Here is a 15,717-nt window from a genome sequence, read left to right as displayed (position 1 = left end):
ATTACTTTGAGAACTATGAATAATTATGTATATGTCCATTTACAGTTTAAAAAAGGTCTGCTATGTTAAGACACACTTTATGGACAAGCTATGTTGAAAGATTGATACGAGAAATGTGGTCCCAAACAGGACACATGTTGGAAAAGTGCAAAATGAGTACATTTTCCTCTAACTTTAATATGCAGAATTACTCTAAGATTATGAATCATTTGAGGGGTTTGAATCTTAAACAATCCGATCTGAATGTTGAACAATCCGATGTTGTTTGACACAGAGTAGATATTGTACATGGCTGTAGCATGTTGTCAGAGGTCTGTGCTGATACACCTTGATGTTAGAGCGGGCTGATGTTCGTGTTTGGGCTGATGAATTTAATTTCCTGCCTTTTGAGGCTTTCAGCAAATGCAAACTTTTTTCTTAAAATACATTTGTTGGTATACATTTATCGTTTTTATGCCTTGGTTAGTATCTCTACATTTAAAGTACATTTTTTCATATCAAGAGCGCAGTTGCAAGTTTGAATGTGGTATGTTCTCAGCCATATCATTGCCACCAGTTTAAATATCGCATTTTGCACCGCGGCTGTTGCTTACGGCCATACCACTCTGAATACGCCCGATCTCGTCTGATCTCGGAAGCTAAGCAGGGTCGGGCCTGGTTAGTACTTGGATGGGAGACCGCCTGGGAATACCAGGTGCTGTAAGCTTTTTCCACGGTGTTTTGTATAGGGGGTGCTGTTTCACAATGTTGAACAATTCATGTACATTATATATTTTTTAAGCCCCCTGAGATTATGCATTCGAAAATGCCAACATTCGGGGAATTTGCAGGAGTCGGCACAGCCGGAGTGCAATGGCTGTGGTACAAAGCACGGCTGGGCTCGGGTAGAACTCCGAGGGACCACCAGGCAATACCAGGCTTTTCAGGATGTTGTTGTGGAGTGCATTTTCCTAATAAATATAGACTAATTCAAATGCTGCCAACAAAAGATCAGATGACCCCTCAGTAATTCCATTTGGGGATGTCTGTTACATCAGTATCTTGAAGAATGGTAGTTTGTAACATTTAGTGCACAACTCCAAACGGGATCTGGATTCAGTGATGTATCCAGGGCACTCTTTCTGACTGGGGGAGTTCATACCGGTGCATTGTGGGAAGATAGAAAAAAAGGCACATCAGGTGATTGTGGAAAAAAATAGACAGTTGACCTATCTGAACTACTTACTGGGTTGAAAGTGGTAATCATCTGATTTGCTGAAGTTGCAAGAAATGGTCACTCGAGTGACTGGTAGAATGTATGCTAAAGAGTAGGACTCCCTTCCCTGATGTGTACAACTCATACTTACCTGGCAGGGGAGATACCATGATCAAGAAGGTGGTTCACCCGTTTAAATATTGCATTTTGTGCCATGATTGTTGTTGACGGCCATACCATTCTGCATGCACCTGGTCTTGGAAGCTAAGCTGGTTTGGGCCTGGTTAGTACTTGGATGGGAGACAGCCTGGGCATACCTGGTGCTGTAAGCATTTTCACAATATTTTGTATAGGGGATGCTGTTTCCCAATGTTGAGCAATTCTTGTACATTGTATGTTCTTTAAACCCATTGAGATTTTGCATTTGGGGAATTTGCAGGAGTCAGAGCATTTTGTTCTTTTGTTATTTTCTGCTCTTTTTCTCAGTCCATTCTCCTCTCCTCCCCATTTTCCTCCTTTTTTCTGGACGGGCTGCAAGGCTTGGGTTCAGTACGTGGCTTGACCGCGGCTGGCTCGACCTTGTTGCCCAGCGGAACACCCCGGAAACCCAGATCAGTGGCACATAGCTGCACTGATCAGGAGCCAGAGCCAGGGCCTGCTGCCTGGAGGAGCCTGCAACCGAGCCTGCTGCCTGGAGGAGCCCGGAGCCAGGGCCTGCTGCCTGGAGGAGCGCGGAGCCAGGGCTTGCTGCCTGGAGGAGCATGGAGCCAGAGCCTGGAGCCTGACCCCGCAGAGGGAGCCAGAGGAGACCTGCAATCAGCTGAGTTTCTATGCGCCAGACCCCAGATTCTCAGGGGAGTAATATTGGAGGAGGTTGCACTACAGCCTTCTCCCTTTCCAGTTTTAGTTTCTTGGAGTTTTTTTCTCAGTTAAACCCAACTAAATACCTGTTCCTTTTTTCCCCTTTTTCTTTCACCCTTATTTTGATTTTGAACCTCTATTTTATTTTTATTTCTATTGTGAGTGTTTCCCTACCCCCTTTCCTTTCTCCACCCTTCCCCCTTCTCCCCATTCCCCCTCCTCCCCCCACCTTCTCATTCCACCTACCTGCACACCCAAAACATCATGGAGAACCAGCGAGCACCCGGCACGAGAAGGCACAACGCAGTCAGATTTATCCACAACCTCACAGACCCGGAACCATCACTCACACGCCTGGAGTTCAGCAGAGCAGTGCTGCAGAGAGGTTTGGGCTTCGCTCCATCTGACTTGAACTGCCTGTTCAAGCTGCCTGGTCCTAGGGACATATTTGAAACCAGTTTTAAGAATGCACAGACACTAGAGATGTTTTGGAATCAGTACAGACAGAAAGCCACACAAACACCACTGAACAAATTCACAGTAGACGCACTCACTGACAGGGAGGTTAAGGTTATCACAGTTTTATTTTATCCTGAATCAGTTTCAGACTATGACATTTAATTTTGGTTAAGCAGACACGGCACACTGGTATCGGACGTGAGACGGGTATACGACGAGGACGGGGTGTGGACAGGCGCCAGAAAATGGTTAGTCCGTCTGCACCCAGACGACACATCCATCGGGGGGGTCAGGCATTTACCCAGCACCATCACTTTGGGACAGAACAGGGGACAATCTTTTAATAATGGGATGCCAAAACTTTGCTGCACCTGTGGGAACCTAGGGCACCTTGCAGCAGCATGCACGGTGATTAAATGTAAAAATTGTGGAGCGGAGCACCAGACAAACAAATGCACAGAGGCACGGAGGTGTAATCTATGTGGGAGCCAGGAGCATGTTCTCAGGGACTGTCCATCCTCATATGCCAACAAAACAAGAGCATGCACAGACAGCAACGCACAACAGGGCACAGACCACCCTCCACAGGACACAGCACCCCCTCCACAGAACACAGCACCACCCTCAGAGGACACAGCACCACCCCCACAGAACACAACCAACACAAACCCACAAATACACGATGCAACCACAGAACCTGCACAGACCCCCACCCCACTCAGCACCCCACCACCACAGAACAACTCACCCCTACACCACAGACCGAGACCGAACCCGACACAGCAGACCAGCTCCCAAACCCCTCACAGACGGAGACGGTAGGACTAGACACACAGACAGACTCACTCCCGTGTGGAAATCCTGGACAGTATACGACACAAGACTCCCCTTCCACCACCACAGACACAGAACATCTAGAAGTCAAGAGTGAGGACGAGGAGATCGAGATCACAGACAGCACACCCTCCACTCTGCCCACAGACACAGACAACACAACAGACACACTGTCACCAGACATCTTTGGAAAAAGAAAAAGAGACCCCCGACCACGGGAAAGGAAAAGAACTACCACCACCTCCACCAATCAGAACACAGAACCAGAACCCACACAAGCAGAAAAACAACCCCTACCACCACCACTACCACCACCACCAGAAAAACAGCCACCACCGCCACCCCCACAGACAGTGGAACCGCCGACACAACCTGACAAACCAGCACAGCCAGTAAAACACGCACAGACGGACCACTACCCAAATACCCCCCAAACCCGTAGTCACCCCAAGGACACACCGCTCCTCTGGGAAAACGATGACAGAACCAGCACAACCAGCACCAGCAAAACCCACCAGACCCAGAACTTCACACAGCACACCTGACAAAGACGACGCACCTGAACTGGACTACGTATGGGGAGAAGTTATAGACAGGACGGTCAAATTACAACACCCACAGTCACGACCACCCCCACAGACACGCGTATCTAGGGAAACACTCCGACTCACCTTTACAACTTTACATTGACACCCGCCCAGACACAGCTGGACCAGTGCACGCTTCGCAGGCAGCCCTGGGTGCGTCGAGAGCCGGTAAGCCAGCCACTCCCCTCACCACTTCTCCAAACCACCCGGGGGGGGTCCTCCAGAATCTAGAACAGGGAAAGGGCAGAAGTAAATATCACCTCCCGTGATCAGCTATGGATTGGATGCAGTACCATACATATACCACTGTACTAGTTACCACTACAACAACAATCATGAGTACATTAAACATCCTCACATTAAACGTACGCAGTATTCACAACAATAAGAAAAGGGCAGACGTCATGGCATTCCTCACAACACTAAACACAGACATTTTATGTTTACAAGAGTGTAGAATCCCCTTTTTAACAGATTACATAGATTATCAGAACGAATGGGCCATAGGGGATTCGGTGTGGTTGGGTTCGAGTGTGGCATGTGCAGATGGGGTAGCAATATTAATCAAGAATAACTCAGTCAAGATAACCCAGAAAAAAGTGGTGGAGGCAGGAAGGATTTTAGCAGTTGAACTTGTTTATAACAATTTTCACTTCAAGGTTATTAATGTTTATGCACCCGCAAACCAAAATGAGCGCACAGCCTTTTTCCCCAAGCTGCGTCCAATCCTTTTGGGAAACCTCCCCGTCGTGATGGCAGGGGACTTCAACTGTGCCCTGAGGGATGAGGATCGGAGCCGGCCGTGGAGGGGACCGCTCGAGTCGGGAGCTGGCGTCAGTCATAGCGGACTACTCCCTCACTGACGCCGGTCGGGACCTGGTGCCACGCTACACGTGGGTGAGTTCCTGTGGCAAATCCTTTTCCCGGATAGACCTCCTCCTTCTGAGCCATCAGATACAATCACAGAACATCACAGCACAAACAGTCTTCTTTTCAGATCACAAAGCACTCACCATCCAGATTACAATACCAGCACAAACACACAGGGGGAGAGGAATCTGGAAACTAAACACATCACTACTAGAGGACAAAGCAATAAAACAGGCATACATCAATAGACTACAAGAATGGGCATCACTCAAGGAACTCTTCACGTCACCCGTAGAATGGTGGGAAATGGTCAAGACACGCACTAAGGGTTACTTCATCACGGCAGGACGCAGGCAGGCACAGAAAAGGAGGGAACAAACAAAAAAATTGCACAGCACACTCCAACGATTAGCAGCACTACAGGCACATGGATTCCAGGTCGCACAAGAAATCACACAGGCCAAACACAACCTCTCAGCACTCTAAAGACAGGAGCAGGAAAAAATTAGACATCAAAGCAGAGTTCAACACCTAGAACAAAATGAAAAATGCACCCGTTACTTTTTTAGGAAGATAAAGAACAAAAAGTATCACATACAGACATTACTAGACAACACAGGACAAATCATCACGGGTGAACAGAATATACACAACTACATCAGGGCATTCTACACTGATCTGTATAGCACAAAGCACATGGATGAGCACATGGTGGACACATACCTACAAGACATCCCAGCCATAGCACCCCGGGCAGGAGAAAGAGAGGAGGAGGAGAGTCTGTCCGTGGAGGAGCTCACCCGACGGGCTCCCGGCCGAGTACTACCAAACCTTTTGGGAACACCTCAAGGTAGATTTAACATCGGTGCTCTCCGCGGTGTACAGTGAGGGCCGGTTGGCCCCCTCGATGACAGAGAGCGTCATCACCCTTATTTACAAGGGCAAGGGTGATGAGCGTAGCCTGAAAAACTGGAGGCCTATTAACCTCTTGGGGGCCGACTACAAGCTCTTGGCGAAGGCCCTCATGTACAGGCTCCAGGAGACTACCCCTCAGGTCGTGTGTCCGGACCAGGCTTGCGGGGTCCCGGAGAGGTCGACCGCCGATAACCTGGTACTCATTCGGAACATCATGGCCCACTCTGTCGAACGGTCGAAACCATTTTGCATGTTTAATCTAGATCAGGAGAAGGCCTTCGACAGAGTGGGCCATAGCTACATGTTTAAGGTCCTGGAGGCAATGAACCTCCCTCTTGGTCTTAGAAAATGGATTCACATCATCTATCAAAACAACACAGCAAAAATACTGGTTAATGGACACATTACAGAACACTTTCCCATACACTCAGGGGTTCGACAGGGTTGCCCACTTTCTGCACTACTGTACATACACTGCCTGGAACCACTCTTACACAAAATCAGGACAAACACAGACATCACCGGCTACACACTCCCACGGTGCACAGAAAAACTCATCACACTTTTCTGCACTGAACAAATCATTAGGACTCTGGACCACTTCTGCACAGCCACAGCCGCAATAATAAACAAGACCAAGAGCGAGGTGTTTGTGTCCAGGGCCTGGACGGTCGACCAGGTCCTGTCGGACACATTTCCCATCCGTACATCCGTGAACATCCTTGGCGTCACGTTCGACAGGACCAACTCCTGGGGTCGGAGCTGGGCCAGGACCCTCGGCCAGGCTCGAGCTAAGACCTGCAGTTGGAGTTCCAGGGCACTGTCAATGACGGGGAGAATCCTCATAGTACAGACTATCCTTTACCCGATCCTCGCCTATGTTGGAAAGAGCATATTGAGAAACAAATAAACAAAATTGTCTTTGGTTTTGTCTGGGAGAGTAGGCAGGAGAGGGTAAAGAGGCTGATCATGTGGAAGGACCCTAGGAACGGGGGTAGAGGCATGCAAAACGTCGCAGAACTGATCAGGATGCAGAGCCTCGCCTACCACATCAACTCCATAAAAAACCGCAGTCACAAAACTGGATACATGACCCGTTTTTACTTCACCACCAGCTTAAGACCCCTGGGGCTCTGCATCCTGGATCACAGGCACCCCTACTCCTGGGACCCCCCCCCAGCCCTACACGCCACTCCGCCGGTACATCTACACAGCACTTCTGCACACTGCACAGCTCACTCACTGGACATTTCAGGAAATCAAAAACACCACAAATGCACAGAAACATTTACACAGACCCGACAACACGACCCACAGCACAGCCACTACAGTTTGGAAAAACATCAATCACCCATGCCTTCTGAACACACAGAAAGACCTGGCGTGGCTGGCTGTGCTGAAAGCTCTCCCCACCAGGGCGTTCATGTTCAGGAGGAGCTTGGCCCTGGCGGAGACATGCCTGTACCCTCGCTGTAATGGAAAGGAAACCAGAGATCACCTCCTGTGGCACTGCAGAAAAGCCAAATCTATCTGGCAATCCATTTTCACTTTCCTGGACACATACACAGACACATTGACCCTCCGGGATATCCTCCTCGGCCCCCGCAACGGGATCACATCTGCTGAGGAGGAGATTGCCTGGAGGGTGATCAAGATCACCAAGCACACTTTATGGGACACACGCAACATCATGTTTTTCCAAAAACAGGAACTGCACAACATCATCTTCCCCCGTCAGATCACCAACCACATCAAGGACTACTATCACCTGGGGAGGTTCACAGGGATGACAACCTGCTCCTCGCGAGGGATTTAATCATCCACTCCGGGGAGTGGAGGTCCCCCTTGTGCCTTCTCAGTCTCGACCAAGAAAAGGCATTTGACTGGGTGAGTCATGTGTGCTTGGAGAGAGTGCTGGAGAAAATGAACATTCCTGGCCCCCTCCTGTGCTGGACAGAAATCTGTCTGACAGACATAATGGGCAGAGTGGTTATCAATCAGCAGCCCTCTGCCCTGTTTGATGTCAGGTCTGGCGTCAGGCAGGGGTGCCCTCTAGCATCTCTCCTGTACGTCATCTACCTTCCTCCAGGCCATCAGGGCCAATCCAGGGGTGGTGGGCTATCCACTCCCTGGAGCTGGGGGGGAACGGTTTAAGGTGATGGCGTACATGGATGACATTTCCATCGTCGCCACAGATAGTCGGTCGGTTGCTTGTGCCATCAAGGTGTTGGACGACTTCTGTGTGGCCACTGGCGCCCTGGTCAACAGGGACAAGAGTGAACTGTTTCTGTCTCCACATTGAAGTGAGGAGCTGACCGTTTCCTTCCCTGTGCGTAGGAATACCATCAAGCTCCTGGGGGTGACCTTCCAGGCTGACAGAGGAGGGAGAATCAGCTGGGAGGGAGCCCTCCGCCATGTCCAAAACAAAATCCGGAGCTGGAGTGCACGGCCCTTGACCATAGCAGGTAAGATCCTTGTCCTGAAGGCAATTGTCCTACCCATTCTGCTCTATGTGGGGAGGGTGTTTCCCCCAGACAAAGCCACCGGGAAGCTAATTACCCAGATGGCCTTCCGCTTTGTCTGGGGGAGCACCATGGAAAAGCTAAAACGCGTCACCCTCCTCAGACATATCTGAACTACTTACTGGGTTAAAAGCGGTAATCTGATTTGCCGAAGTTGCAAGAAATGGTCACTCGAGTGACTGGTAGAATGTGGTACCCGTCAGTGTAAAATGTATGCTAAAGAGTAGGACTCCCTTCCCTGATGCGTACAACTCATACTTACCTGGCAGGGGAGATGCCTCGTGTTTCTTTCTTGCTGGAGCACTGCGCCCTCCCCCATCCCATCCCATCCCATCCCATCCCATCCCATCCCATCCCATCCCATCCCATCCCATCCCATCCCATCCCATCCCATCCCATCCCATCTCCACACCACGCACTGGAGCATCCACTCCCCCTTTGTCCCAGCCTGACAGCTTACCCCCCACAACACAAACACTGCCAATCCTTCCCTGCAGCACAACACCGGTAACCCCCACCTCAACAGCACCCCCTGTCACCCAACCCATCGTCACCACAATTAAAGAGGAGCCTGACTCCGACACCCCCATCGTGGTGGAGGGGTCAGACTCCTCATCTGCAGACTCGGACACTAATTCCATCACTCCGTGGCAAAAACCAAAAAGAAAGGGAAAACGCATCAGATCACCCAGCCAGCCTCCAAACCCAGCAATAGCACGCCAACCAATCAATGCAAAAAGACAAACAGTACAATCAAACACAAAACCGGTTTACAATTCCAAATCTTTTGCCAGGCCCAATCCCCTTCCCAAACCTGCTACTCACCCACCAAAATCTGTACACCACTTGTGCACGCTTCATGCTTCACCCCCACTCCATCAGGGCCCAGCCAGCCCCCGGTCCGGACTCTCAAAACGAGGTGACAACATCCCCGGGAGGGCCTGGGAGGAGGCCTGGGGCAAGAACAACCACCCCCACCTCTCCAGGACGGAACCTCCCAGGCAGTCAGGAGGGGAGACCCATGGGATCAGGGGGTGAGTAGGCACCACAATAACCTGGACACAATTTTTAACACAATCAACCAAATCTGTCAGAACATGGCAAACAGCCATACCGGATCATCAGACACACACAAACAATAAACATTATGGTACACAACTTCACACTTACCACACACAACACTAGCAGTATCAGACACCCCGACAAACGCACCACTGTTTTCTCCATTCTATCACAGATCCCCTCAGATGTCGTCCTGCTCCAGGAATGTGGAATTCCGTTTCGGGAGTGGGATGGCGCTCTGGGGGAGGAATGGAGAATGGGAGACTCTCTCTGGTCTGGCTCTAACATCGCCAGAGCTGATGGGGTCAGCACGTTGATGAAAAATCCCTATGTTAAAATAACAGCGCATAGCATTGTGGAGAGTGGGCGAATCCTCATCACCGATCTCAAGGTCGGGGGTTCCCCACTCAGGGTCATCAACGTGTACGGCCCCACCAGCATGGCCGAGAGAGTCTCCCATTTCACTAAACTATCACCGCTGTTACACTGCACAATGCCCGTCGTCATAGGGGGAGATTTCAACTGTGCATTAAGAGATGAGGACCACAGCAAACCAAGACCGGATCGCTCCGGCACCCTGCTGCGGTCCCTCATCGAGGATTTCTCCCTCTGCGACGCCGGGGGCGCCTCTCCTCCCCAGCACACGTTTGTGAGTTCCTCTGGCTCCTCCTCTTCCAGAATTGGCATGTTTTTGCTCTCCTCAGGCCTGAGGGTGCACAGCTATTCCACCAAGGCGGACATGGTGACCGTGTCCCTGGTCTGGGAGAAACCTATAACCGTGGGTAAGGGACTCTGGCGGATGAACATCAGCCATCTCCAAGACCCCCAGGTGCGTCTCTCCTTCTCGAGAAGATACCTGGAGTGGGTGAGTCTGAAACATCACTTTGACTCCCCGGTGGAGTGGTGGGAGATGGTGAAGGAGCGAGTGCGGGGCTACTTCCGGGCAGTCGGGTGGAGGAAGGCAAAGGAAAGGAGGGCAGTTTTTGAACGCCACAATGCTGCCCTCCAAAGACTAAGCCTCCTCCAGTCCCAAGGCCTGGATGTTAGCAGCGAAATCGCACAAGCTCGGCAGAGCCTCACCACCCTCTACCGGGAAGAGCGGAAGAAACAGACCAAGACGAATAACATCCAAGGAGGAGCGGAATGGGGGCGGGGGGTCTTTTAAATTCACCTTTGTTTCGTTGGATTAGATTTTGATTTTGTCAAGTTTTGTAAAGTATTTCTTATTTTTGTTATCATTTTCTGATCACCTTTTCTAAAAGTTTGTTTTCATTCCTTTGATATCTTTGTCTCATTAGTTTAAGTCCCTGTTTAAATGATTATTTTGTGTTCATCAGTCTGTTTTAAGAAATGAAAAAGAATTTTAAAATGTAAAGAAATCATAAAATCCAATAAAACTATCTTTCTTGCTGTGCGGCAGTATCGTTATCTTTTGGGGCTTTGGCATCTTTAGATAAATTCTTTAATTGTTGAAAGTTGTTGTATGTGTTTTGTCTTTTCTTTGTTGTAGGTGTTGCTTTGGACGGAATTTTAATCAGCAGCAGCTGATTAAGGGGTAAGGCCCTTCGGGGCTCGTTTCTCTTTTCTTTGTTGAAATTCTGTCTTTTTAGTGTTAATCGTTATTTGTGTGTTTCGTGTACAGTGTTGCTTTGAGGATGTCAGCTGCTAGGGTTGGCACTCCGATGCACCACTGCATGCGGTTTAATTTCAAACCTAAAGACGGAGTTTTGTATGAGTTATCGAGACTAGATTTTTCTCGCAAATTCTTGAAGGGAGTTCTTCGTTTTTCGGCGGCGGATTTAAATTGCCTGCTTGTGCTTCCTCATGGCAAAGGATTCGATGTTAGTTTTAAGACCCCAGACGGGTTACGCGAGTTCTCCTTCACCAATAGGGCCAAGGGAGGGCGGCCTTCCTCCAGAGCACAACAGCAGGAGGAAGGGGGGGAGGCAAAGAAGGCTGGAGGGGAAACAGGTAAGGAGGGAGAGGCAGAGAAAATGCCTCAGGATGGAGTGAGTGAGGGAAGAGAGGAGGGTAAGGGGGAGGAAAAGGGGGAAACAGGGAAGGCAGGGGAAGGAGAGGTGCAGGGGGAAAAGGAGGATTTAGGTGCTGGGGGCCAGCAGCCTAGTGAGGAGCATGACGGTGGGGAGGGGGAGGGGAAGGGGAACTCGCAGATAGGTGTAAAACCGTGACAAGCCACCGAAAAGAGTCCTGTAGGGGTGGAGAATGTAAGGGAGGGGGTGGAGGCTGACTCATAGTGCATTTCCACCGGTGGAACTTTACCCTGGAACTAAGGTATTTCGCCGGAAGTCGACGCATTTTCATACCACGTGCCTGGCAAATCTCATCGTTCCGGGGCCGTTATTCAGCCCTAAAAAAGCCCCTGCTCAGGAGGTAGAGCTTTCTGATGGCCAGGAACTAGCGTGGGTGTGGCTGGCAGCGCCGGTCGTTTCTGATTGGGCGAGTACTTGTGTGGGTATGGCTAGCAGCGCAGGTCATTTCTGATTGGGCGAGTTTACGTGCATTTTATTCCAGGCGGCATTTTTAAATGCCTGCTACAGAGCTTGTTTTGTTTGTTGTATCACCATGGAGAACACCACCACCACCACCTCCTCCTCCTACTCTTCCACTTCCACAAAGGCGTACGACCGGTGGACTGACGATGAAGTCCAAGCCCTGTTGAGCATCTACGCCGAGGATGAAATCCAACGAGAGTTGGAAACGGCGACCCGCAACGAGAAGGTGTACGCCAAGATCTCCCGCCAGTTAGGCGACCTGAACATAGTTCACACAGCAAAACAATGCCAGGAGAAGCTCAAGAAATTGAAAAGGGAAGCTGAATATTTAGACGCGCTGAGGGAATTGGACGAGGCTAACCGAGCCGCCGTGCAGCGTGGTCAGGAGCAGCGGGACCAGTGTCTGCAGCTGCTTCTTCGCGACCAGGCCGAAGAAACAGAGGAACGCCGGGCGGAACGAGAGATGCGGATGGAGGAGTTGGCGGTCCGCCGGTCTGAGGCAGCAGCTTTTCTGGCTGTTCTCAGCCAGCTTGCCCAGTCGCTGAGCTGGAAAGACTGAACTGAACTAGCCCTAAGAGTGCTTTTTATTCACTTGTCACTTTTATTTATTATTACTTTTATACTTGGTTTTGGCACTATACTCTTGCACTATGTTTGCTGTGAAATAAAACATTGTTTTGCTTATAGTTGCTGTTGTTGTCTTTACTTCTAAGGTTGCACACATCTTGTAAAGCCTCAGTAAAATGTCCTTATTGAAAACGTGATCGATGTTGTCAGGCAAGTAAGGATAGTCATAAAGTGCTGGCCATGTTATAAAACATGTCACTATATATATATATAACACTGTATGAGCACGTAGATAGAAGCTATTTAACGGGAGCTTGAAGAAGCAGACCAGCGTTTTGCAACGCTTACGCCGGTCTGCTAGCGAGCTAAGCCATCAAAATTGTTGTTGGATAGTCTTCTGCTTTACCGCCATCTACTGGCCTGGAGTTTTCACTTTTTTTCTTCAGACTAATTTGCGTAAACTCCCCGGGTCTTTAGCCCCCGGTGGAAATGCAGGCCGAAGGAACCTTTTGTTCATTGCGTACTCCCGGTCGAAATGAAGCATCAGACTCTGAGGCAGAGTCCATGGTTACGGTGGGCTCAGATCTGGAAGAGGAGCAGGAGAACGACAGGGGAGAGGAAGGAGGAGCAGTTAAGCGGCCGGCTGAAGTGAATAAGGAGGTAGGAGGAGGGAAGAAGCAGAGGCCAGGAGTGAGGGAGAGGTGGAATCTGATGGGCCAACTCTCTGACAGTGAGGGGTCGGGGGAGTCTCCAGTATATGGGGACTCCTCTCCAAATCAACCCCCTATGTAAGAGAGTCACCCCTTTTGACTGAAGGGTCACTATTTGGTGACCCAGGGGGTGGGGAGAGGATGGAGATATGATGTGTTGTGGAATGGCAGTTGTGTGCATCTGTTTAATGTCTCTCCTGGTTAGCCTTCTCAGCAGGTGTCCCTCTCTGTTGCGACAGTAAATGTGCGCAGCATGAGAGCAATAAACAGGGCACAGTCTGTCCTGGCTTTTCTGGAAGGAGTGCAGGCAGACATTATCTGCCTACAAGAATGCTGTTTGCCTTTCAGAACCACATATGGGCCCTGGATGAAGAGATGGCCACATGGGCCATCTCTATGGAGCAGCTCAGAGGAAAATAAATGTGACGGTGTGGCGGTGCTAATAAAGAACCAAAAAATTGAGATTGTGGAAAACACAGTTGTGAGGAGCGGGAGAATTTTAATGGTGGTACTAAAAATGTGTGGAGTGTCTTTTAATTTAATTAATATTCATTGTTCGCCGCAAAAGCAGAGCAGGTGGGAGGAACTGCAGGACCTCCCTCAGTATTTAATGGGCCGAGCTCCAGTTTTAATGGCGGGAGATTTTAATTGTGTTTTAAACAGGAGTGGCCGGAGGGGGGCAGCAGAGAAATATGAGGTGGACAGAACCTCTTTTTATTTGCAGAATTTAATTAAAGATTTTAAACTTTTAGATATGTACCCTAGGTTGCACCCAGGCCCGGAGGGGTTTACATGGCACAGTGATGACGGGTCCTTCCTGGGTGTCAAGGATTGATTTCCTGTTCGCAAGGGGTTTTGTCGGTGAGACGGCAGATCTGAACCCGGTCTTTTTCTCAGACCATTCCCTGCTGCGCTGCTCCCTGACTGTGGAGTCAGGAGTAGCTTTCGGCAGCGGGGTTTGGAAGCTGAACTGCAGGTTGTTGGAGGACCCAGCAGTAGTGATGGCTTTTAAAAAGCAGTATCAGGACTGGCAGACACTCCAGGGTTTTTAAGATACACGGGCAGAGTGGTGGGAGGAGGTCAAAAAGAAATTTAAAGTGTTTTTTGTGCGGGCAGGTAAGGCGAGGAGGGAGAAGGACAGGAGGGTGTGGGCAGGGCTCCAAAGACGCCTGAACCGCTACTCCTCCCTACTGAGAGGGGGTTTTGATTTCCGGGAGGAGGTGGGGGAGGTGAAACGGGAGATGGCAGCGCTGTCAAAGAAAAGGGGCAGAGAAATCATGTTTAGGTGCAGGGAGAAGGAGATTGATGAGGGGGAGACTTGCTCTTGATATTTAAAAAAAAAAAAATTATGGCAAAAGGTGTAGCCATGAAAGGCCTGAGGAGGGAGGACGGGGTCATAGTATCTGACAGGAAGGGGATGATAGGAGTGGTGGAGGCCTTTTATCAGGAATTATTCGGGGAAAAAATGATTTTAGAGGAAGGGAAAAATGAATTTTTAAGTTTTCTGGAAAAAGTGGTGGGTGATGGAACAGATTTGGAGGCAGATTTTAAAATGGCTGATCTAAACAGCAGTTTGGGGTCTTTTAAAAGTGGGAGGGCTCCAGGGATGGACGGACTACCAGTGGAGTTTTATCGGGTTTTTTGGGAGGTAGTGGGCCCTGATTTGCTTTGTGTTTTTAAAGAATTTGATCAGTTGGATAGGTTACCACACAGTTTTAAAAATGGGTTGGTGACTCTCCTTTTTAAGAAAGGGGAAAGAACAGATTTAAAAAATTGGCGCCCGATTACTTTGTTGAATTTGGATTTTAAATTGTTTTCAAAAATTTTAACAATGAAAATGAGTGTTTTAGGGGGCCTGATACACCCAGATCAGGCCTGTGCAGTGCCGGGGAGGAGGATCACAGACGCCCTGGTATTGGTGAGAGACGCCATCTGTCTAGCGAGAGACAGACAGAGTAGACTAGCGGTGGTAAATTTAGATTTTGAAAAGGCTTATGATCGGGTCTCGCACCAGTACATGTTTGCTGTGCTGCAAAAAATGGGTTTTCCGGCCAGGTTCATAGCACGGGTGGGGCTGCTGTACGCTGGGGCGAAGAGCACTTTCCTGGTTAATGGGTTTCAGAGTAGTGCGGTGTCAGTAAACTGCGGTGTCCGCCAAGGGTGCCCGTTATCCCCTCTCCTGTTCGTCTGCTGTATGGAACCACTGGCACAGGTCCTGAGAAGGGACACCTGGATTTCGGGGCTGAAAATCCCAGGGGGTGGGGGGAGGGAGGCCAGGTGTATCCTGTACATGGATGATGTCACCATTTTAACAGTGGATGGGGTGTCGGTAACCAGAATTTTAAAGAAAACAGAACTATATGGGAAAGCATCGGGAGCAAAATTAAATACAGACAAGGCTGTGGTGAAACTGTATGGACAGTGGGGGGAGGCAGAGAGGCGGGAACTCCCCTTAAAAGAGAGTGGGGGGGTTCTAAAAGTTTTAGGGGTAGAGTTTGATTCAGAGGGACTGGGAGGGAGCAATTGGGAAAACATTTTAAAGAAAGTGGAAAAAAAGGTCCAGTTCTGGCAGTTGAGGCAATTGACTACGGAGGGAAAAATTTTAATTATTAAGTCTGTGTT

The 15,717-nt window shown here is 49.5% G+C and overlaps 1 non-coding gene across 1 annotated transcript; it reads left to right on the top strand.

Annotated features, from left to right (window-relative positions):
* The first annotated feature begins 587 nt into the window (after positions 1-587).
* On the top strand, positions 588-706 carry LOC133139671 (5S ribosomal RNA). The gene has a single exon (XR_009709843.1). It is a non-coding gene; the product is annotated as a 5S ribosomal RNA (ribosomal RNA).
* Positions 707-15,717: the final 15,011 nt, after the last annotated feature.

The sequence above is a fragment of the Conger conger genome, chromosome 10, assembly GCF_963514075.1.
Source record: "Conger conger chromosome 10, fConCon1.1, whole genome shotgun sequence".
Lineage (NCBI taxonomy): Eukaryota > Metazoa > Chordata > Actinopteri > Anguilliformes > Congridae > Conger > Conger conger.
The sequence above is the reverse complement of the archived record's forward strand: the minus strand, read 5'-3'. Positions and strand labels throughout refer to the sequence as shown.